The 22,723-nt window shown below is 44.0% G+C and overlaps 1 protein-coding gene across 1 annotated transcript in view; it reads right to left on the bottom strand.

Moving 5' to 3' along the window:
• LOC126162731 (sialin) overlaps nt 1-22,723 on the bottom strand; it is a 368,491-nt gene that overhangs the window by 202,910 nt on the left and 142,858 nt on the right. The gene's annotated exons all lie outside the window — the stretch shown is intronic.

The following is a 22,723-nucleotide window of genomic DNA, read 5'->3' as shown; positions in this document are numbered from 1 at the left end:
TGATAACCGCGCAGTTGAGCGTCTCACAAATCAAACATCATCATCGTCATCCATGGTATCTGAGGGAGCTGTAGAGGAGAAAAACTGTAGAAATTGGAATACATCCAGCAAATAATTGAGTACGTAGGTTGCAGGTGTTACTCTGAGCTGAAGAAGCTGACACAGGAGGATTTCCTGGCGGACCGCATCATATCAGTCAGAAAAATGACGGACTTCTGTAAACGACGATACAGGCTGCCCAACAAAATGTTGCGCAGATGCAAAATACTGCTTTTCGACTTAGGCACATACTGTAAATGCGTGTCCTAGGCTTTCAGCAGACTTTCTGTTATCTGAAGATAAAAAGAAGAAGGCACGTTTTGTAATACGCCAATAAATAGAAAAAAAGAAAAAGACAATAAGCTTAATGTTCCGATGTCACGTAGCGAAGGATATCACATTCGTAAACAATTAATTCCTGCTCCTTAGCAACGCGCACTGGGCTCATCATGCAGAGTCGTGAAAAAACAAGAGGCGTGGGAGTGAAGTAAAGGCATTGTTCTCATAGTGAGGCGATTTACACGGCGATCACAGCACCCTGCTTGTATTACATTCGATACTACTCGCAGAACCAGCTAGTGTACAACCCGGACCTTCCGCCTTGAGTTTATGTGGTCATGGAGTATTCTTCTGGATAGGAAAAATACTTTCCATTTTAGGTCCACCTCTATGTCTCATCTACGCAAATGAATTCCCCTTAATATACAACACGTTAAGGTCGTTCTTTATGTAGATGCACACAGCAAGGGAAGAAGTTGTAAGTTGTTGTTGTTGTGTTCTTCAGTCCAGAGACTGGTTTGATGCGGCTCTCCATGCTACTCTATACTGGGCAAGCTTCTTCACCTCCGAGTGACTACTGCAACCTACACCCTACTGAATCTGCTCAGTATAATCATCTCTTGGTCTTCCTCTACGATTTTTATCCTCCACGCTTCCCACCAGTACTAAATTGGTGCCGACCGCGGTGGTCACGCGGTTCTAGGCGCTGCAGTCCGGAACCACGCGACTGCTACGGTCGCAGGTTCGAATCCTGCCTCGGGCATGGATGTGTGTGATAGGTTAGTTAGGTTTAAGTGGTTCTAAGTTCTAGGGGACTGATGACCTCAGATGTTCAGTCCCATAGTGCTCAGAGCCATTTGAACTAAATTGGTGATCCATTGATGCCTCAGAACGTGTCCTACCAACCGATCTCTTCTTCTAGTCAAGTTGTGCCGCAAATTCCTCTTCCCCCCAGTTCTATTCAGTATCTCCCCATTAGTTACGTGGTGTACCCATCTAATATTCAGCATTCTTCCGTAGCACCACATTTCAAAAGTTGTTATAGCTGTAAGTTATGCCATTATAATAACGATCGATAGAGTGTTTGCTAACGGCTTGTCTTTTAATGAAGAAAAGCTAACAAACTAAAATCTCTACATCACATCAACCGGGACAACGTAATGATACACTTAGTACACGGCGATGCGTTAATGACTACTGCAGCTATTTCCATGTTTTATGTACATTAATGACTTTTATTGCACGGCTGAACTGAATCCCTTCTACAGTTTGTCTCATCGCTATTCAACAATTGTCAGTGTGCATAGTGCAAATGCCCGATTTGGGCTATTACAACTCCGATGTAGAGAGTGGTCAGTCTAACTAAATCGATGAATGCGCGAAAAATGGGAAAAAGTCAGCAGCTATTGTGTAGAAAATTATCTCGTTGGTAAATACATGTACATCTGATGGCAGTGCTCGTCTCGTAACGTCATTTCATAGCTACCCAATTTTTATAAACTAAAAACTCAGGCTCAAAATCAGAAGTGTGGTGTAGCTGAGGCACAGTATGTCGTAACGCCTTGACATATGGGTGTCCCTGCCGAGAGTAATCGGATGAGGCTTTCAGAATTCCGCTAACAGAAGAGGGCCTCGGTGAGCGCATGACGCAAGTTATGGGTGGCGCATGCGCATGCGCTGCAACTGGGACGGCGGCCGGTCGCTTTCTCTGGCTGCTCAGGGCCGGCAGGTGCCCAACGCCAGCTGCCACCCGTCAGCTGACTTGCAGGACTCAAGTCTCATGTCAACAGCGCAGTCGCCTCGCGCCGGCCACAGGACCTGCATCGATGACGTGGACTTGTCTTAGCAAAATCATCCCGTTCCCAGCGTCCGCACAATTGCAGGACGAGAACATGCACTGTGCGTAACGTTCTCGGAAAAATCGTAGTACCCTCACGACTGCTGTTATGCAAGTGATCGGCAGTATGAAATAAATAACTACAAGGTTGTTATAATAAAACTTTCGCTCCTCGAGGGGGCCCTCACGAAAAACGAGTACGTGTAAGACAATGAAACTTTGTTGAAACGAAAGGACATGTGGAAGAGAAATATTGAATAGCCCATTGAGAGAAATACACTACTGGCCATTAAAATTACTACACCACGAAGATAACGTGCTACAGACGCGAAATTTAACCGACAGGAAGAAGATGCTGTGATATGCAAATGAGCAGAGCATTCACACACGGTTGGCGCCTGTGGCGGCACCTACAACGCGCTGACATGAGGAAAGTTTCCAACCGATTTCTCATACACAAACAGCAGTTGACCGGCGTTGCCTGGTGAAACGTTGTTATGATGCCTCGTGTAAGGAGGAGAAATGCGTACCATCACGTTTCCGATTTTGACGAAGGTCGGATTGTAGCCTATCGCGATTGCGGTTTATCGTATCGCGACATAGCTGCTCGCGTTGGTCGAGATCCAATGACTGTTAGCAGAATATGGAATCGGTGGGTTCAGGAGGGTAATACGGAACGCCGTACTGGATCGCAACGGTCTCGTATCACTAGCAGTCGAGATGACAGGCATCTTATCCGCATGGCTGTAACGGATCGCGCAGCCACGTCTCGACCCCTGAGTCAACAGATGGGGACGTTTGCAAGACAACCACCATCTGCACAAACAGTTCGACGACGTTTGCAGCAGCATGGACTATCAGCTTGGAAACCATGGCTGTGGTTACCCTTGACGCTGCATCGCATACAGGAGCGCTTGCGATGGTGTACTCAACGACGAACCTGGGTGCACGAATGGCAAAACGTCATTTTTTCGGATGAATCCAGGTTCTGACGCACTTTGAACAGTTGACGTTACATTTCAGATGTGTTACGGCCCGTGGCTCTACCCTTCATTCGATCCCTGCAAAACTCTACATTTCAGCCGGATAATGCACGACTGCTTGTTGCAGGTCCTGTACGGGCCTTTCTGGATACAGAAAATGTTCGACTGCTGCCCTGGCCAGGACATTCTCCAGATCTCTCACAAATTGAAAACGTCTGGTCAATGGTGGCCGAGGAACTGTCTCGTCACAACACGCCAGTCACTACTCTTGATGAACTGTGGTATCGTGTTGAAGCTGCATGGGCAGCTCTACCTCTACACGCCATCCAAGCTCTGTTTGACTCAATGACCAGGCGTATCAAGGCCGTTATTACAGCCAGATGTGGTTGTTCTGGGTACTGATTTCTCAGGATATATGCACCCAAATTGCGTGAAAATGTAATCACATGTCAGTTCTAGTATAATATACTTGTCTAATGAATACCCGTTTCTCATCTTCATTTCTTCTTGGTGTAGCAATTTTAATGGCCAGTAGTGTATATTTTAATTCCCACGTGAGAGCTTAACTTTAGTTAACTGCGTATCATGTTCGCGTTCCAGGTTACAAACGTTGCTCAATGTCACGACCACTTGTATCCATGACAACTGGAGCCGCACTACATCTCTACTGCTGCTCGAAACATCTCAGGTGGAATGGACCACGGACTGTTCAGCTGTCGTGACGCAGCTCATCCTCTGCTTGAAGATCGCACGTTTTTCCCGCAATTCTTAGCCATGGCAACAGTAACTTGTTCAAACAATGTGGCGCAATTGGCCGTCTGGCTCTCCCAGAAGCAATTCCCAAATCTGCAGTTAATTCGAACTTCCGAATCATGTTCTTGAACCCTAGTGTGGAAAGAGGACCTCTCCGTATTTCTTAAACGCATCGATTCTCGCGATGAGCAGCAGCACTGCTGCTGTTGTTTTGATGAGACAGCTTTACAAGTAAAGCCCTGCTCACCTTATCCTGGCCCATGCTATCTGTAACTGTAATGCACACTGATGCCTGTGTTTCAACCTTACGGCACCGTAACAGTACCGGTGTTTAACAGGATGTCAAGACACTAACACTACTAACAACGCAAATCCTGAAACGCACAGTCTGGACATCATTCCTATGATACAATATTTACGACACTGCAGTGCCTGTGTTATTCTGATTACGATGCAAAGTTCCTTTGGACATGCAATTTATCTGCCATACTGGGCAAGCGACTTTCAAGTACAACGTCTGACTTGTACAGTAATATACATGATGGATGTACGAGTACAGGTCGTTGACGACATATGGAAGTTTGTATCTGGCCACGAGTCGTGCACGGATAGCCAAATGATAAGACGACCGCCCGCGATAAGCGGGAAATCCGGGTTCAAGACCCGGTCCACCACAAATTTTCATTGTCGCCATTACATTTCACAGCTGATGGTTGTTCTTACTCGCAATTGCGAATTCATTTAATGTCATTCCTATGAAGTTAGGTACCCAGGCAGTAAATAGTTTCCCGTCTACACTGGCTTCAGTAGCGAAAGCTTAATTGTAACCACCCCATATATTGATCCTATTTCTTTTCAGGAAAATACTCGACACTGTGGATTTCGACATACTAATTGCGAAAATGCACATTTTAGGGTTTACTATCACGCCCAAGAAATGGTTTGAAACATATCTTACAGTAGATCAATGATGCATAATGAAGGGAAGCGAACTCGAGGAATAACGCCAGGCGTCCTCCAAGGATCAGTGTTAGGGTCACTTATTTTTCCTATGTGTTAATAACATATTCCATGCTCTCAAGCTATAACTACCAACTGAATTAGGACGATCATAAATTATGTCTAAGCTTCAGACCAGGAAATCGAACTTCAGCTACCATTTCCAGCAATTAATGTTTCAAGTTGATTATGAGTGGGCTAATCAAAAAGGACTCAAGCAAAATATTACTACACAGTGCAAGGTGCTGTCGTCTTGTTTTATCTATATCATCGCTGTATATGGGACTGAAGGATGTTCACAGTTTTTGTCCAAAAAGTCAGTTCTGCGAGTTTTCTAAGCAGGTTCTATCGAGTTCTACAGTATCTTCCTTCCAGTATCCGCCTATTAAGATTTTTCAACATTTCTGTACTGCACTTCCTTGAATACACTCGATTTCCAGTGTTGGCCCGCCATGAATTGGCCCCGCAAGTGTTTTGTAAATAATGTCTCTTGCAGGCAGTATTCTACTGACGGACCAAAGTCTCCCATCTCCTTTATGTATGAGGTGGTCTTCATGTATCTACACATTGTTAATCGAAAACATGTTCTTTAATTTGCTTAGTAGTTGTGACTTATTAAGCCAATAATTAAAGGAAATCCTTGTTTTACGTTTGCTGAAGTTCAGTACTTTGCCACTGTCTACTTTATGAACTAGTCGCCAATCATAGCATCACATTGATATTTTGTCGAGATTTAACTGGATAACACTGCAGTTATTGCCCGTAGAAATTCCTCTTAGATAAACGGCATCATCTGCGAAAACTATGAGGCTGTAACTGATACTACTCGTTAACCCATTAACTTATAATAAGAACAGAAATGATCCTATTACACCTGCTTGGAACACACTAGGTACTACTTCAATGTGATCAGCAAACTCCTACGTATGTGGAACGGAGGCTATCATATGTAAAGTCTACGAATGGTATTTCACTAAATAAGGAAGGTTATTTTCAATGTGAGTGACAGTAGCTACAAGTATCACTTTAAATCCCCTTTTCCAGATGGATGAAACCTGTACCACTTTCTAGTCACTGCGAACATTTCCTCAACCAAGTGAGGTGGCGCAATTGTCAGAACACTGAATGCCCATTAAGGTTTAAATCCGTGTCCGATCACCAATATTTACATTTTCCCTGATTTCCCTAAATCGCTACGGCAAATGTCGAGATTGTTCCTTCGAAAGGGAACAGCCGCTTCCCTTTCCCACCCTTAATCAATCCGAGCTTGTGCTTCCTCTCTAATGACATAATTGTCACGGGACGTTTAACCCTAATTTTCCTCCATCCTTTCGAACATTTCTCTTGGGCGTCTTTGCTATTGTACAGCTACTGAATAATTGCAACTTTTCTTTACTCCTCTTTGTGAAAGATGGAACACTTTAAGACAAATCGATATTTCGGTTTTTGTTTCGCTAATTTAGACATCAGTTTTTGTCTGTGCACGAGTGTCTGGATACAGAATTTTGTATAGTTGCTAGTTTCAACATATCAGCAAAATTTCTATGCTTATCTAAGGTCTTTCAGTGTCAATACCGGAGCAATTTCCTTGACAAGATGGCCTTTTCCAGTCTCTCACGTCAAAGTTCACCTACGTCGTCTTTAACGGCATCGACGTTAACATACGGCTATTCTCTGCCGCCACTGGCGAACAATAGCGACAACCCATTGTACGAGTAGCATCCAGAAGATAACGCAATACACTTTTTTCTGAAAACAGTTTGGTTTTATTCATAATTTCTGTACACTATATTATTCCCCACTCTTTTGGCTACATAACCCTATTTTTCAACATAACCTCCGTTCTGTGCAACTTTACTGGGAGGACCTGTATGCTCACTTGGCTCCCTATCATCCACATAATGCTTCCTGCGGAGCGGATCTTTCATTGGGCCAAACAGACGGAAGTCGGAAGGTGCGAGTTTGGGATGGATGAAGAAGAACAGTCCAATGAAGCTTCATGAGCATCTCTCGGATGCGCAGCTTTGCATCAGGCCTTGATTTGTCACGGGGAAGGAGGAGTTCGTTTGCATTTTTGTGGCGACTAACACACTCAAGTCGTTTCTTCCATTTCCCTGCGAGCACACGCCTTTGAGTGCCCCAACTGGTGAGCAAGTATGTCAACACTACTAACAGAGACCTCCAGATGAACAGCAAGGTGTTTGATTGTGGTCTGTCGATCACCTCGAATGAGAGTGTCCACACGTTGCAACATGGTAGGAATCACAGCTGTGTGGGGCCGACCGGCACGCAGGAAATCGGACAGGTTTGCTCTACCTTGTTGTGATGATGATAGACGCCTTGCCCAACGACTCACCGTGCTTTTGTTCATTGCCAGGTCTCCATAGACATCCTCCAAGCACCTATGAATATCTGCGTTGATTTTGTTTCCCTCCAAAAGAAACTCAAATGCTCTCTGCTTGGAATGCGTCTCCATTAGAGACGCCATTTTTCAAGCTACGTATAGTGCCGCCATCTATAGGAACTTCATGAAACAGGAACAGAAGCAGGAATATTCCTTGAAGACCCACAACAAACTCCGCATTTTTTCAATCGAAACAGCCCGAGAGAAAAAAAAAATGTTGCTTTATTTACTGAACGCCGCACGTAGCTAAGATATTGAGTAATCGTAATCTAATGACATTCATTACGAAATTTACGATAAGTAGCTGTATGAAATCTTACTTAGTTCACAGTAGAGCAGTGGATAGCAGCGTGTTATTTTGTAACCGCAGACGTTATAAAATCGGAAAGCGTCACATCAGGTGGCTGGTGGCTGTCGTATGATGTGCTGCTGAGCTCGTGGCCTGCCGGCTGCTGTCTGCAGGTTATCAAGGGGCATGGCGGCGCCAGCTGTCCACCAGCTGCCTATTTATGCACAGCACTTATCTGATGCGGCTTCAGCGCAGACGCCAATTGATCTGACCATTTCAGCTGCACCCTCAGTGCAGACGAGGAACAGTACATGAGCGTCAACCAGCTCCCCACTGAATAATCTGAATGTTCACAGGGAGCAAGCTATGCGGTTCCCCACTGCCTGACTCGTATGTTTAAACCGCAATATTTACCAACAATTCCGATAGTTCCTTTTCCGGCGGCCGGTGTGGCCGAGCGGTTGTAGGCGCTTTAGTCTGGAACCGCGCGACCGCTACGGTCGCAGGTTTGAATCCTGCCTCGGGCATGGATGTGCGTGATGTCCTTAGGTTAGTTAGGTTTAAGTAGTTCTAAGTTCTAGGGGACTGGTGACCTCAGATGTTAAGTCCCGTACTGCTCAGAGCCATTTTATTTCCTTATCCTTTCGAAAAGTATTTTATTATGCTACAGTTTAAATGTACGTACAAAGGGCACCAAACAGAACTGAACATTAATATACGATGTGTGGAGCACACGAGAGGTAGTAAAGCTGAGAAATGTACGAACGGTACCCCATTTCCGAAATGTAGGCTACGACAGTAGAAACATACAAATGAGTTTAATGGATCTGTTTTTGTTGTGGTCTTCAGACCGAAGACTGGTTTGATGTAGCTCGCCACACTGCTCTATGCCGTACAGTCCCTTCCTCTCTGAATAACTGCTGCAACCTACATCCTTTAGAACCTGCTTACTGTATTCATTACTTGGTCTCCAGCTACAATTTTTACCCCTCACACATCCATCTAATAGTAAATCGGAGGTCCTTGGGTATTTCAGAATGAGCCCTATCAACCGATCTCTTCTTCCAGTCAAGTTATGGAACAAATTTCTTTTCCCCTCAATTCCGTTCAGTATCTCCTCATTAGTAACTTGATCTGCCCATCTAATCGTCAGCATTCTTCTCCAGAACCACATTTCAAAAACCTCTGTTCTCTTCTTGCCTAAACTGATAATCGTCCATGCTTCACTTCCACGCACGGCTAGACTCCACACAAGTACCTCCAGAAAAGACTTCCTAACGGTGCGTTTACAACCGTGCGCCTTGCAACTGGTTGCCGTACGGCTGTGTTTGCGCCAATCGAAAGTACAGGCACCCACCGTGAACACAGATGTGAGTGGCATCACTGGTGCGCACACGTTGTGGAACAGACCTGCACCTAAACACGTGCCTCTCCTTGGATGTGGCGCAAGCACAGCCGCACGGCGACTAGGCGCGAGGGGCACAGGTGTAAACGTACCTTAACACCTAAATCTATACTGAATGTTAACAAATTTCATACCATTGCCAGAATACGTTTTATATCCTTTCTACTTCGTCCATCAGCAGTTATTTTGCTGCCCACGTAATAAAACTCAATATTACTTTCAGTGTCTTCTTTCCTAATTCAATTCCCTCAGCATCATTTGATTTAAGTCGACTACATTCCATTACCTTTGTTTTGCTTTTGTTAAAGTACATTTTACGTCTTTCTTTCAAGAAACTGTCCATTCTGTTCAACTGCTCTCCAAGTTCTTTGCTGTCTCTGACAGAAATACAAGATCATCGACAAAATTCAAAGTTTTTATTTCTTCTCGCTGAACTTTAATTCCTCGTCGAAATTTTTCTTTGATTTCGTTCACTGCTTATTCAACGTGCACACTGCATAACATCGGGGACAGGCTACAACCCTGTCTCATCCCTTTTCAACCATGGCTGTTTCTCAGTTCTTATCACAGCCGTCTGGTTTCTGCACAAGTTGTATATAAACTTTCGCTCTCTGTATTTTACACCTGCTACCTTCAGAATTTCAAAATGTCTATTCCAGTTGACATTGTCAAAAGCTGTCCCCATCTACAGAAGTTACCATTGTAAGTTTCCCTTTCTGTAACTATCTTGTAAGAGAAGTCTAACGGTCAGTATTACCTCGCGTGTTCCTCCAGTTCTCTGGAATCCAAACTGATCGTTCCCTAGGTCGGCTTCTACCAGTTTTTCCATTCTTCTGTAAATAATTCGTGTTAGTGTTTTGCAACCGAGGCTGATTAAAGTGACACTTCAGTAATATTCACAGCTGTCAGCACGTGCTGTAAAGAAAAGAGCAAGCACTTGGTGTCGTTGAGGAAATGAGAATATGGGGGAAATAGTACATTTCCACTTGGCATACGTGCTAAGATGTAGATGTGCTCGCACCATCTGCCTCATCTAATCGGACCCACATAATCTGTTATTCAGTTCAGTATGGAACTCCGGCCAGTGCACGTGCGTGTTGAGGCGGTGGAGGAGCCCTCTCTTATGCAGAGCGTTGCGGCTAAGGTGCAGTGCGCCCTGAAAGAGACCGTCATTTCCATGTTCCACACAAAAGTACAACATCAGGTGGATAAAACAATGGCGTGAGACGGGTTCTGTAATCAACGTGAAGCACAAGGGGCTTGAAATGACAGTTCTAACGCCGGAAAATATCTGACGAGTTCGTGCAACTCTGCAACGAAACCAACAGCAAATTGTCCGTCGCCATTCCAGAACATTAAATCCGGTTTCATAACCCTCTGCAAAGAAGTGCGAGGGATTTTTAAAGTTCATCCTTATAAGCTGAAAATTGCTCAGTTACTGCCAGACGCAATTTGTGCACAATGTCACTGGACGGAAATGACCAAGATGGTGCACTTGAGATAAATCTTGCGATGTCTCATGAGACAAACCTCCATCTGAATGGGATTTCCACTAAACAAAACTTCCGTTGTTACTCTGATGGAAACGTGCAGCTCATTCATGAAAAGGTCCAGGGAGTCCGCAGGTCGTAGTCTATATTCTACTGGACACTCCACTGGAATCGCGCTCCACCATCCTTTTTTTTTAAGACAAGAACGGCTGGCCAGTGAATGTCAATTCCGACCGTTAAGCGGCCATGATAAAACGCAATATGGCTCCAGAGAGATGGGGCCACAGTTCATATGGCTCGTAAGTCAATGACTGTTCCGAAGCACCGCTTTGCACGTCGATTACTCTCATAATTCGGTGGTATATGATAGCTGACGAAATCACACGACCTATCAGCACCTGATTTTTTTCCGTGTGGTCACCTCTAGAACAAAGTTTTTTTTGTTGGTGAGTCCACAATGCTGATGAGTTGAAAGTCGCAACCCGGAAAATGACTGGTAACGTAATACGGAGCTTTCGCGTAAGTCTTCAGCAATGCGTCACAAATGACTGAATTCATTTTTACGATGTACTCTTTAAGAAATAATCTTATGTTTGGTGTTTTTAGTAATGGTGATGTGTGTAGAACAGTTACCAGTCCCGGAAAAAATAACTTCAACAGTCGCTATTTCCCCTGCGGGCAACGCCTGATCTCGCTAAGTTATGTATAAATTATATCGGTGTAGATATATGCTATTCCTCATAATAACGAAATGAATAGGTGCTAAGACCCAAAAGAAGAAAACCTGAATCACTACTAAATGGACAGGATGAGTGCAAAGTGAGCAGTTTTTATTACGTCTTTCAAAGGCTACTGTGGTGGGAAAAGAATAAGTAGTGTTTCGGACTCGGTGTGCAAACAAGCCACTAAAAAAAAATTCACATAATTAACGTTAAAGACGCAATACGAGGGACCTATGGCCATCATGTTTCTAAATATCTGTGATGTCCTCAGTCGAATAAAGAGTTACAGCAACTGTAAAGTGAAGACTGTCTTTGCCTGTTGAAACAGATGCGGGAAGAGGGCCTTAGCACTTTATTGCTGATTAACCAATTAAGATTACATTCTTTCGTTATATGTGATACTTGAACCCCACATTTTTACGTCATGACTACCATAACTTTATCTTTCGTATTATAGTATAAATTCTTTGTAAAACCCCTGTACATTTTTGTAAAATCTCTGTGACGATATGTTAGCTTTATCACTGTTTGTAAATATTCAATCATTTCTATTATGAAAATAGATTTTTATAGGATTTGAATATTAATTTCAGTAACCTTAAATTTATATTGTAGGAAATCTAATATCGAATATTTGCTAGTTAAAACTGGTAGTTAATAAACTGTAGTGTGCTGGTGACACTGTATATTGCAAGTTGCACTGCCTGAGAAGAAAATGCGAAGCACTCTGAAGGAGAGAAGGTAACGAAATGAAATTTCACTATTTAAGAGAATATGTGATTTTATTTCAGTGATTACAATACCGAGTAAAATTTACAAAGAACTTATCAGTATGAGGCCATGTATGAGAATCAGGCTGGACCCCCTTGTGGCCTAAATGCATTCAGTGATTCGCTTTGGAAGGCCGATGTGTCCTCTCCTGTGGCAAGCTGGCGCACAGTTGTTGCAACCGGTCCTTCGTATCCCGGGTACTAGTACTGAGTCGCGACGGAGTTGACGTCCGAGCTGGTCCCACACACGTTCTGTCAGAGACAGATCTGAAAATGTTACTGGCTATGGGAGTATCTTAACATCAGGTAGACAGTTCATAGACACAACTGTCGTGTGAACGAGCGCTGCCTGTTCAAAAATGGCTCTACGATATTGTCGTATGAGAGGTAACACATGTGGACATTGGATGCTCTTGACGTACCGTTGTACCGTCAGGATTCCCTCAATTACTAAAAGGTGTACAACTTTGCTTCCGCTGGTCGGAAGAAACAGATCATAGACGTCAGGAAGTTAGCTTGGACCTCGGTCAACATAACTTCACTCAAACATTAGTCGATCTGTGTCTGCATCATAAAGTTGTTCTTGACTGAAAATGGCAGTTTACGACCCTAATTCTCGTCATTTGCAGGAAGTGTTACTGTTTTGTTTCATATGAAGAAAACAGCGGCTGAGTCTCATTGAATGCTCTCAAGTACGAATGATAAGGAAGCTATTAGTGAAAGAACGTGCCGTGAGTGGTTTCAACACTTCAATAACAGTGATTTTAATGTCGTAGACCGACATAGTGGTGGAAGAGAGAATGTTTTAGAAGATGCAGAGTTGAAGACATTGCTGAGTGAAGATGCGTCAAACTCGAGAAGAAGTGGCACGATTAGTGGGAGTGACACAGCAAGCCATTTCAAAACGTCTCAAGGCTATCGGCAAGATTCAGAAAGAAGGAACTTGGGTCCCGCGTGAGCTGAAAGCAAGAGACGTTGAACGGCGTTTGTGTGTTTGTGAACAGTTGCCTCAGAGGCAAAAGCGGAAGGGATTTCTGCATCGGATTGTGACCGAGGACGAAAAATGGGTTCATTACGATATCCCTAAACCCAAAAAATCATGGGGATATCCCGGCCATGCTTCCACGTCGACGGGCAAACCGAATATTCACCGCTCCAAGATCATGCTCTGCATTTGGTGGTTGGTTGGTTTGGGGAAGGAGACCAGACAGCTTGGTCATCGGTCTCATCGGATTAGGGAAGGATGGAGAAGGAAGTCGGCCGTGCCCTTTCAGAGGAACCATCCCGGCATTGCATTTGGTGGGACCAGTTCGGCGTCGTGTACTATGCGATGTTAAAACTAAGTGAAACAATCACAGGTGCTCGTTATCGAACGCAGTTAATGCGTTTGAACAGGGCATTGAAAGACAAACGGCCGCAATACAGAGAGAAGCTCGATAAAGTGATTTTGCAGGACGACAACGCTCGACCCCACGTTGCAAAAGAGGTCAAAACGTACTTGGAAACGTTAAAATGGGAAGTCCCATCCCACCCGCCGTAGTCTCCAGAGATTTCTCCCTCTGACTATCACCTGTTTAGAACAATGGCGCATGGTCTGACTGACCAACACTTCCGATCTCATGAAGAAGTCATTCCTGATGTGAAAAGGGTCCTTCCGGATGCCATGAAGAGCACAGGGTGCAGCCAGCTGCAGGTGGTGGCACATGTCGGCACTAATGACGTGTGTCGCTTTGGATCTGAGGAAATTCTCTCTGGATTCCAGCGGCTATCTGATTTGGTGAAGGCTGCAGGTCTTGCTTACGAGATGAAGGCAGAGCTCACCATCTGCAGCATCGTTGACAGAACCGACTGCGGACCTTTGGTGCAGAGCCGGGTGGAGGGTCTGAATCAGAGGCTCAGACGGTTTTGCGACCGTGTTGGCTGCAGATTCCTTGACTTGCGCCATAGGGTGGTGGGGTTTCGGGTTCCGCTGAATAGGTCAGGAGTTCACTACACTCAGCTGGCGGCTACACGGGTAGCGGAGGCTGTGTGGCGTGGACTGGGCGGTTTTTTAGGTTAGAAGGCCTCGGGAAAGTACGGGGTGGGCTGCAATCTCAAAGGGTGCATGGCAAATACAGGACGTACTTGGATAAAGGAACAGTCGGAATTGTAGTTGTAAATTGTTGTAGTTGTGCTGGGAAAGCCCCTGAGCTACAAGCGCTAATAGAAAGCACAGAAGCTGAAATCGTTATAGGTACAGAAAGCTGGCTAAAGCCTGAAATAAGTTCTGCAGAAATTTTTACGACGTCTCAGACGGTGTTCAGGAAAGATAGATTAGGCAGAGTTGGTGGTGGAGTGTTTGTGTCTGTCAGTAGTGGTTTATCTTGTAGTGAAGTCAAAGTAGATACTCCTTGCGAATTGGTATGGGTGGAGGTTATACTTAAAAGCCGAACTAAGTTAATAATTGGCTCCTTCTACCGACCCCCAGACTCCGATGATATAGTTGCTGAACAGTTCAGAGAAAATTTGAGTCTCGTAACAAATAAATACCCCACTCATACTGTTATAGTTGGTGGGGACTTCAACCTTCCGTCTATATGTTGGCAAAAATACTTGTTCAAAACCGATGGTAGGCAGAAAACATCTTCCGAGATTGTCCTAAATGCTTTCTGCGAAAATTATTTCGAGCAGTTAGTCAACGAACCCACGTGAATTGTAAATGGTTGCGAAAGCACACTTGACCTCTTAGCCACAAACAATCCAGAGCTAATAGAGAGCATCATGACTGATACAGGGATTAGTGATCACAGGGTCGTTGTAGCTAGGCTCAATACCGTTTCTTCCAAATTCACCAAAAACAAACACAAAATAATTTTATTTAAAAAAGCGGATAAAGTGTCACTAGAAGCCTTCGTAAGAGAATCTCCATTCCTTCCGAACTGACTATGCAAATGTAGACGAGATGTGCCTCAAATTCAAAGATATAGTAGCAACAGCAATTGAGGGATTTATACCTCATAAATTGGTAAGAGATGGAACTGATCTCCCATGGTACACAAAACAGGTCCGAACGCTGTTGCAGAGGAAACGGAAAAAGCATGCGAAGTTCAGAAGAACGCGAAATCCCGAAGATTGGCTAAAATTTACAGACGCGCGAAATTTGGCACGGACTTCAATGCGAGATGCCTTTAATAGGTTCCACAACGAAACATTGTCTCGAAATTTCGTAGAAAATCCGAAGAAATTCTGGTCGTATGTAAAGTACACAAGCGGCAAGACGCACTCAATACCTTCGCTGCGCAGTGCCGATGGTACTGTTACCGACGACTGTGCCGCTAAAGCGGAGTTATTGAACGCAGTTTTCCGAAATTCCTTCACCAGGGAAGACGAATGGAATATTCCAGAATTTGAAACACGAACAGCTGCTAGCACGAGTTTCTTAGAAGTAGATACCTTAGGTGTTGCGAAGCAACTCAAATCGCTTGATACGGGCAAGTCTTCAGGTCCAGATTGTATACCGATTAGGTTCCTTTCAGATTACGCTGATACAATAGCTCCATACTTAGCAATTATATACAACCGCTCGCTCACCGATAGATCTGTACCTACAGATTGGAAAATTGCGCAGGTCGCACCAGTGTTTAAGAAGGGTAGTAGGAGTAATCCATCGAACTACAGACCTATATCATTGACGTCGGTTTGCAGTAGGGTTTTGGAACATATACTGTATTCAAACATTATGAATCACCTCGAAGGGAACGATCTATTGATACGTAATCAGCATGGTTTCAAAAAACATCGTTCTTGTGCAACGCAGCTAGCTCTTTATTCGCACGAAGTAATGGCCGCTATCGACAGGGGATCTCAGGTTGATTCCGTATTTCTGGATTTCCGGAAAGCTTTTGACACCGTTCCTCACAAGCGACTTCTAATCAAGCTGCGGGCCTATGGGGTATCGTCTCAGTTGTGCGACTGGATTCGTGATTTCCTGTCAGGAAGGTCGCAGTTCGTAGTAATAGACGGCAAATCATCGAGTAAAACAGAAGTGATATCAGGTGTTCCCCAGGGAAGCGTCCTGGGACCTCTGCTGTTCCTGATCTATATAAATGACCTGGGTGACAATCTGAGCAGTTCTCTTAGGTTGTTCACAGATGATGCTGTAATTTACTGTCTAGTAAGGTCAACCGAAGACCAGTATCAGTTGCAAAGCGATTTAGAAAAGATTGCTGTATGGTGTGGCAGGTGGCAGTTGACGCTAAATAACGAAAAGTGTGAGGTGATCCACATGAGTTCCAAAAGAAATCCGTTGGAATTCGATTTCTCGATAAATAGTACAATTCTCAAGGCTGTCAATTCAACTAAGTACCTGGGTGTTAAAATTACGAACAACTTCAGTTGGAAAGACCACATAGATAATATTGTAGGGAAGGCGAGCCAAAGGTTGCGTTTCATTGGCAGGACACTTAGAAGATGCAACAAGTCCACTAAAGAGACAGCTTACACTACACTCGTTCGTCCTCTGTTAGAATATTGCTGCGCGGTGTGGGATCCTTACCAGGTGGGATTGACGCAGGACATCGAAAGGGTGCAAAAAAGGGCAGCTCGTTTTGTATTATCACGTAATAGGGGAGAGAGTGTGGCAGATATGATACGCGAGTTGGGATGGAAGTCATTAAAGCAAAGACGTTTTTCGTCGCGACGAGATCTATTTACGAAATTTCAGTCACCAACTTTCTCTTCCGAATGCGAAAATATTTTGTTGAGCCCAACCTCCATAGGTAGGAATGATCATCAAAATAAAATAAGAGAAAATCAGAGCTCGAACAGAAAGGTTTAGGTGTTCGTTTTTCCCGCGCGCTGTTCGGGAGTGGAATGGTAGAGAGATAGTATGATTGTGGTTCGATGAACCCTCTGCCAAGCACTTAAATGTGAATTGCAGAGTAGTCATGTAGATGTAGGTGTAGAAGAAGTCACGAATTGGATCGAATCGTGGATCGCTTCAAAAGATGAACAATTTTTTCGACGCGGGATTCGTACAGTGCCCGAAAGATGGGAGAAAGTAATGGCCAACAATGGAAAATTCTTTGAATGATACATGTGTAACCAATTTGTTTCATTACACCCTCAAATGTTGGGGAAAAAACGGCGGAAGCAAAGTTGTACACCTTGTACCAATCGTGACCTGACGTCATACCCGATGGTTCCTGACCTCATGGAGCCAGGAGTAACACCGCTGTACCTCTCCAGAGTATTGAAGGAAAGGGACCTGTCTTAAGCTGCCACCGCAATCGCCAACGGTAGTCGTCCGGGGTGGAGCAGAACCGCAATTCGTCGCTGAACACGATGCTTCCCGGTCACGGCATCGCTCCAAGTGCAGCTGTTTATGCTCCTGTGTCGACAGCAGGCTACGCGTGGCACGGTACTTCCCTAGTCCGGCTGCTGCTAGTCTTCGAACAATGTTGTGGGGTGATACAGAATGTTGCAGGAAACGGTTACTTGTTCTCAGATGGCAGGAGCACGTGTGAAGCAGTTACTCTGTACTTGGTGCACAATACTGTGATCCTCCCTCGTCTAATAAGAGGTGGACGACCGAAATCTTGACAACGAGAATAACCTGCCCTCACGTTCCCACGCGATCCAACATTGGGCCAATGTTACATCCGAATTCCCCACAAATCTGGATATTGCAGATTCCACCAGCCGGCCAAATAGACCCCTATAATGGGGCTTCCTTAGAACTCTGACTGATAGCGCTATCTCACACGAGTACTTGCCATCTCCATGTCCTTTACAACGGCCAGTCAACATTCGACGATTCTGAAGTCATTCTGACGATGTTCATGGCCCCTGTATACACGACCAGTCCTGGTAACAGCACTAAGTCGGCCGAAGTGGCCGTGCGGTTCTAGGCGCTGCAGTCTGGAACCGGGAGACCGCTATGGTCGCAGGTTCGAATCCTGTCTCGGGCATGGATGTGTGTGATGTCCTTAGGTTAGTTAGGTTTAACTAGTTCTAAGTTCTAGGGGACTAATGCCCTCAGAAGTTGAGTCCCATAGTGCTCAGAGCCATTGGAACCATTTTTGAACAGCACTAAGCGCGAACGACGCGAATGCATTTTGGTGGCCATTCTAACTGTTGCAGAGAATTGCACCTCTAATCATTTGCGTACCGCCGATAGTGGGTAAGTGTACGAAGTTAGGTTGTCATCCGATCATGTGTTCTGGGTGTTCCACTTTTTTGTCAAGTAGCGTAGATTCTGGCCTCTTCCTTTCGCTCCTTGTCACAACGCTAAATATGACCGACCTGCTTAGCGCTCGCTGCGTCGCTCGCGTAGACTGCATAGTCTGCACAGATTTTTTTGTTTTCTTTTAATTAAGTTTATATGTTGTTACTCTCATTGCTCATGTGTAAATCTACACACTGTACCAACAGTGTATCTAGTCTATGGAAACTAAGTTACAAAGCTAGTACTAAAATTTAATAAAAGTGTTAGTGACCCTTAACATAACTGCTAGTTTTTGCACAATTAAAGTGTTCAACGGGTTTAATGTGATTTCATACACCAAGTTAAAAAAAAGAGACATATCGGGTAACTGGCAACGTAATTACTAGTCGCAGTGTTATACCTGGTACTGAATTCTCACACCTCAAACGGTTATTCCCGTACATGAAATCGTATTTAAGCGTGCTATCTACTTTGTCATCAGTAGTTATTAGTTTACTTAGTAATTACAACAAAAAAATGGTTCAAATGGCTTTGAGCACTATGGGACTTAACATCTGAGGTCATCAGTCCCCTAGGACTTAGAACTACTTAAACCTAACTAACCTAAGGACACCACACACACCCATACCCGAGGCAGGATTCGAACCTGCGACAGTGGCGGTCGCGCGGTTCCAGACTGAAGCGCCTAGAACCGCTCGGCCACACCGGCCGGCTAGTAATTACAACAAAAATAATTTTATTGATATACAGGGTCAGAAACAGTCTGAAAACATTGTAATGCTGTTGCAGGATGGGTTGTGCTGAGAAATAAGTCTTAAGAAAAATGTTCGGTATGTTGCGTCGTTTACCAGTTAATTAGTATTGAAGTTAGCGAGTCAGGCTGCTGGCGCGCAAATTCAAGCGCTGCCACGAGCCGACTGTAAGTGGATATTGCACGTTATCGCTGAACACAGACGGTGGTGACACTAGTGTGACTGGATCGTGTGTACAGAAACGACGATCTGGTAATTCCCACTTGCACAGATAAACGGCGCTGATATTTCGTAGGACTATGCACTAGACTTTCCTTCGCTCGAGCACTGCCTGTTAGTGTTACAACTCTTTTCAGATGGTTACGCTTATTATTCGCTACAAAACCCCTCTTACGTCATTTTTCCACTAACACAAGACGTTTACATTTCAGACTTTGCTGGAGGCTTTGCCAAAACATTTCCAATCTTAAACTATTGTGCAAACACGTTTTTCACGAATTGTAATTCGCACAACAGTCAACAATGAACACGCGCTTCTGTATCGTGAGCACCATTTTGCGTTGGATTCAACAGATCACTAAATATCTCTGCTCCATTCAGTCACTCTGCCTTGATGTACTTTTACTTCTTAAGATTCCTGGTCGGTATGAATGACATGGTACACCGAACGACTTCCGGAGGCAATGCATCATTTTACAAAGCTACGTGTCTCCATTTACCGAATCGAAGCTCTGTTAATAGTGTTAACACAAAGAAGCTGATTTTGCAGCGCTGTATGATATGCCTGTTGTCAGCCGTTCTTTAGAGAGTGCACATCCGGGAAGTCTTTTGGTGCGATATGAATGTGTTTGTACCTGCAGAGAAATGCCGCACGAAGCGAAGGCAGCAGGAAGCGTGTCCTGAACCGATGTACGCACTACCAAGGCACGCAATAAAGCGTGATAAGTAAGCTACTTTCCTTGTAGCGACAGTTCAAAGGCCTCGCCAGCTGTGGAAGTAACATCCGACGTTCCCCCACAGTGTCTGAGGCCCAGCTGCGTACACTGTGCTTCACAAATATTACAAACAGGCGGGTAAAGGTAGCCTCATGTTGCGTCAGTCACAAGTGTCAACGAAGTGCATTACTATGGGTGTAATTCTCGACTGCGACTCTCAGTCAGGCAGGTCTAACTGGTGACAGTTTGCTTGAGTGCAAGTTCGTCGCTGATCTGATCCGCGACACGATTTGTCCGTGTCGCATTAGATATGGTCGACAGTGCGCCTTAAAGGGCTTATGGAGGCACCGTTTAGTTCATAGGTGGATTTTGAGAAAACACGAAAGAAGTGGTTTTCACCATCTTTTCACTATAAGCAGCGGATATTATATTTTCTAGACATTTACCTAGAACTGCCATCTTTCATTTTTCAAATATGTTTATCCATTATCGAGAAACACCACAAAAAGTTGGTTTTTGGGTACCAAAACCGAGCCGTGAGTTTCCAGACGGCCTTCACAGCACAATGTATTCCTAAGATTCACATCTAGAACAACATTGAAAATTGCCTACATATCTTTATCCGTTTCCGAAATACAGCGGATCAAAGTTACCCAACTTGCACACGTAAAATACGCGCGTAAAATCCAGTGTGAGGCGAAAACGTATTTTATAAAGTGACGTAGAGCCAATACACATGCTGTACAGTGTCTCCGCCGCGCGGGATTAGCCGAGCGGTCTCAGGCGCTGCAGTCATGAACTGCGCGGCTGGTCCCGGCGGAGGTTCGAGTCCTCCCTCGGCCATGGGTATGTGTGTTTGTCCTTAGGATAATTTACGTTAAGTAGTGTGTAAGCTTAGGGACTGATGACCTTAAGATTTCACACACATTTGAACATTTTATAGTGTCTCCGTTATCATCAGAAGGGTACTGGGAACACCATGTTGTAGTAATAGAGCATACGAAAATTTTTTATGTTCGTTATATCCGGTCTGAGGTGTAAAATTAGTTTGGGTTTATTTTAATTCCACATGAGTAAACTATTGAAATTTTACTGGTCCGTGAATTACTTTTCTTATGAGTGACTTGCCCTACTGTAGCAAGGAAAAGAATGGAACTAGCAGAAAAATGCTCCTATCGGAGCACAAAAAACGCGAATATGCTACTGTTTAAAAGGCCCTGACTGCGAAGTGGGGTAGCAACTGCCACATTCTACCTTCCTCAGCACCTTTAAAATTATTCCTAAAAATTTTGGTATGCAAACATATTCGGGCTTTTTTAAGCTGAGAAAGAAGGAAATAGCGACAATTGGAACGAGACGGAAAAGTAATAAATACTGGAAGATAGTAGAAAGTGGTTGTGGTATAGTAAGAGGGAAGGAGAAAATGGCAGTTTGAGAGAAAGAGAGGGACACAATGACAGTAGAACATAGCTGACGGTAGCAGAACAATGCTAGGAAAAGACTGAAGGAGACATTGTCAATGGGAGAGGAATCAGGAGAAGGAGAAAATGGTGGTGAGTGAGAGCCAGTGATAATGAGAGACAGAGTCTATGACAATGACAACGAGGAAGATAGAGATAGTGACAGTGAAAAGAGATAGTAGTAAAGGGAAGAGATGAATGAGACAGCAGCAGTAAGAGAGAGAGAGCAAGGGGAGAAATTGACAGTGGCAGGAGCTAGTAGGAGTGAAACAGAATGAAGGAGACTGTGGCTGTAAGGCAGGAGCAGTGACAGAGACACACAAGGAGATAATGGAAGTGAGTTGGAATGAGAATGGGCAAGTGGAAGTGAATAGGTATGAGCGACTTATAGCGATGGACTGGTGGGTGTGGCCGAGTTACAGTTAGGGAGCTTGTGCGAGTGAGAGGTGAGCAGCATGTCAAAAAGAGTGCGAATATGTTCGGACGTTAAAATTTTTAAAGGCTACCTTCCTCAGAACCAGCTGGTCTCCCACTTTCCAGTCAGAGTCTTTTGAACACGAGCATATTCGCTTTTTTTTTGTGCTTCGATAGCAGCATTTTTCCGCTGGTATAGTTTCTGCATGATCTTCCCTGACGGGACCAGTTTTTAGTCTCCGATAGGATGCATTTCAGTTATATTTAAACTTTCCATTGTTACGGAAAGCAGGAATGCTGAAAGAAATAGTCTTCAATTTGTTTATTACATTATCGATCTAAGGGTTACCAGTCCCATCCTGAGATACACCTAAACACTCTTCAGAATTACAATACAGCAGTGGATACACAATACAACAGGATACTCACAGACTATGTGTTAAATGTTTCTGACCTATGCCGGTAGAGAGAGCAGATTAATGTTCTCATGCTCAAGCCAGACTGTAAGTAAAACTACAATTCCGTACTGTCATGAGCAAAAACATTAGTACATTAATATTATATAAGTTACACATGTTAAGTGTCATCATAAAATGTTGGCAACCAGTTTACATTTTTTAATTAAGAATCATTTACAGCGAGAGTGTGTATTCCACACTCTACTCTCATCGACCATTTTTGGCGTTAAGGACAAAATCAGAATCTTGTGATAAAACAGGGTGCATTTTATTCTAAAAGGCACCGCAATATAATAAATTACTATTCTATACTACACGGACTAGACAATTATATATTATAATTAGGTGTGTTGTTCAAGTGTCATGACTTGATCGAATGGAATGATAGTAACTAGAACCAATAGAAACTAGTTTGGTTAATAGACGATACAATTATCTTATTTTTCCGTGTGTTAAACATAGTACGTTGCAAGTGGTTATGCACCTACACAAGCGCAGAACGATACTGTTACATAAGGCATTACAAATT

This window comes from Schistocerca cancellata, chromosome 2 (assembly GCF_023864275.1).
Source record: "Schistocerca cancellata isolate TAMUIC-IGC-003103 chromosome 2, iqSchCanc2.1, whole genome shotgun sequence".
NCBI classification, from domain to species: Eukaryota; Metazoa; Arthropoda; class Insecta; order Orthoptera; family Acrididae; genus Schistocerca; species Schistocerca cancellata.
This window is presented reverse-complemented; position numbering and strand designations above follow the sequence as displayed.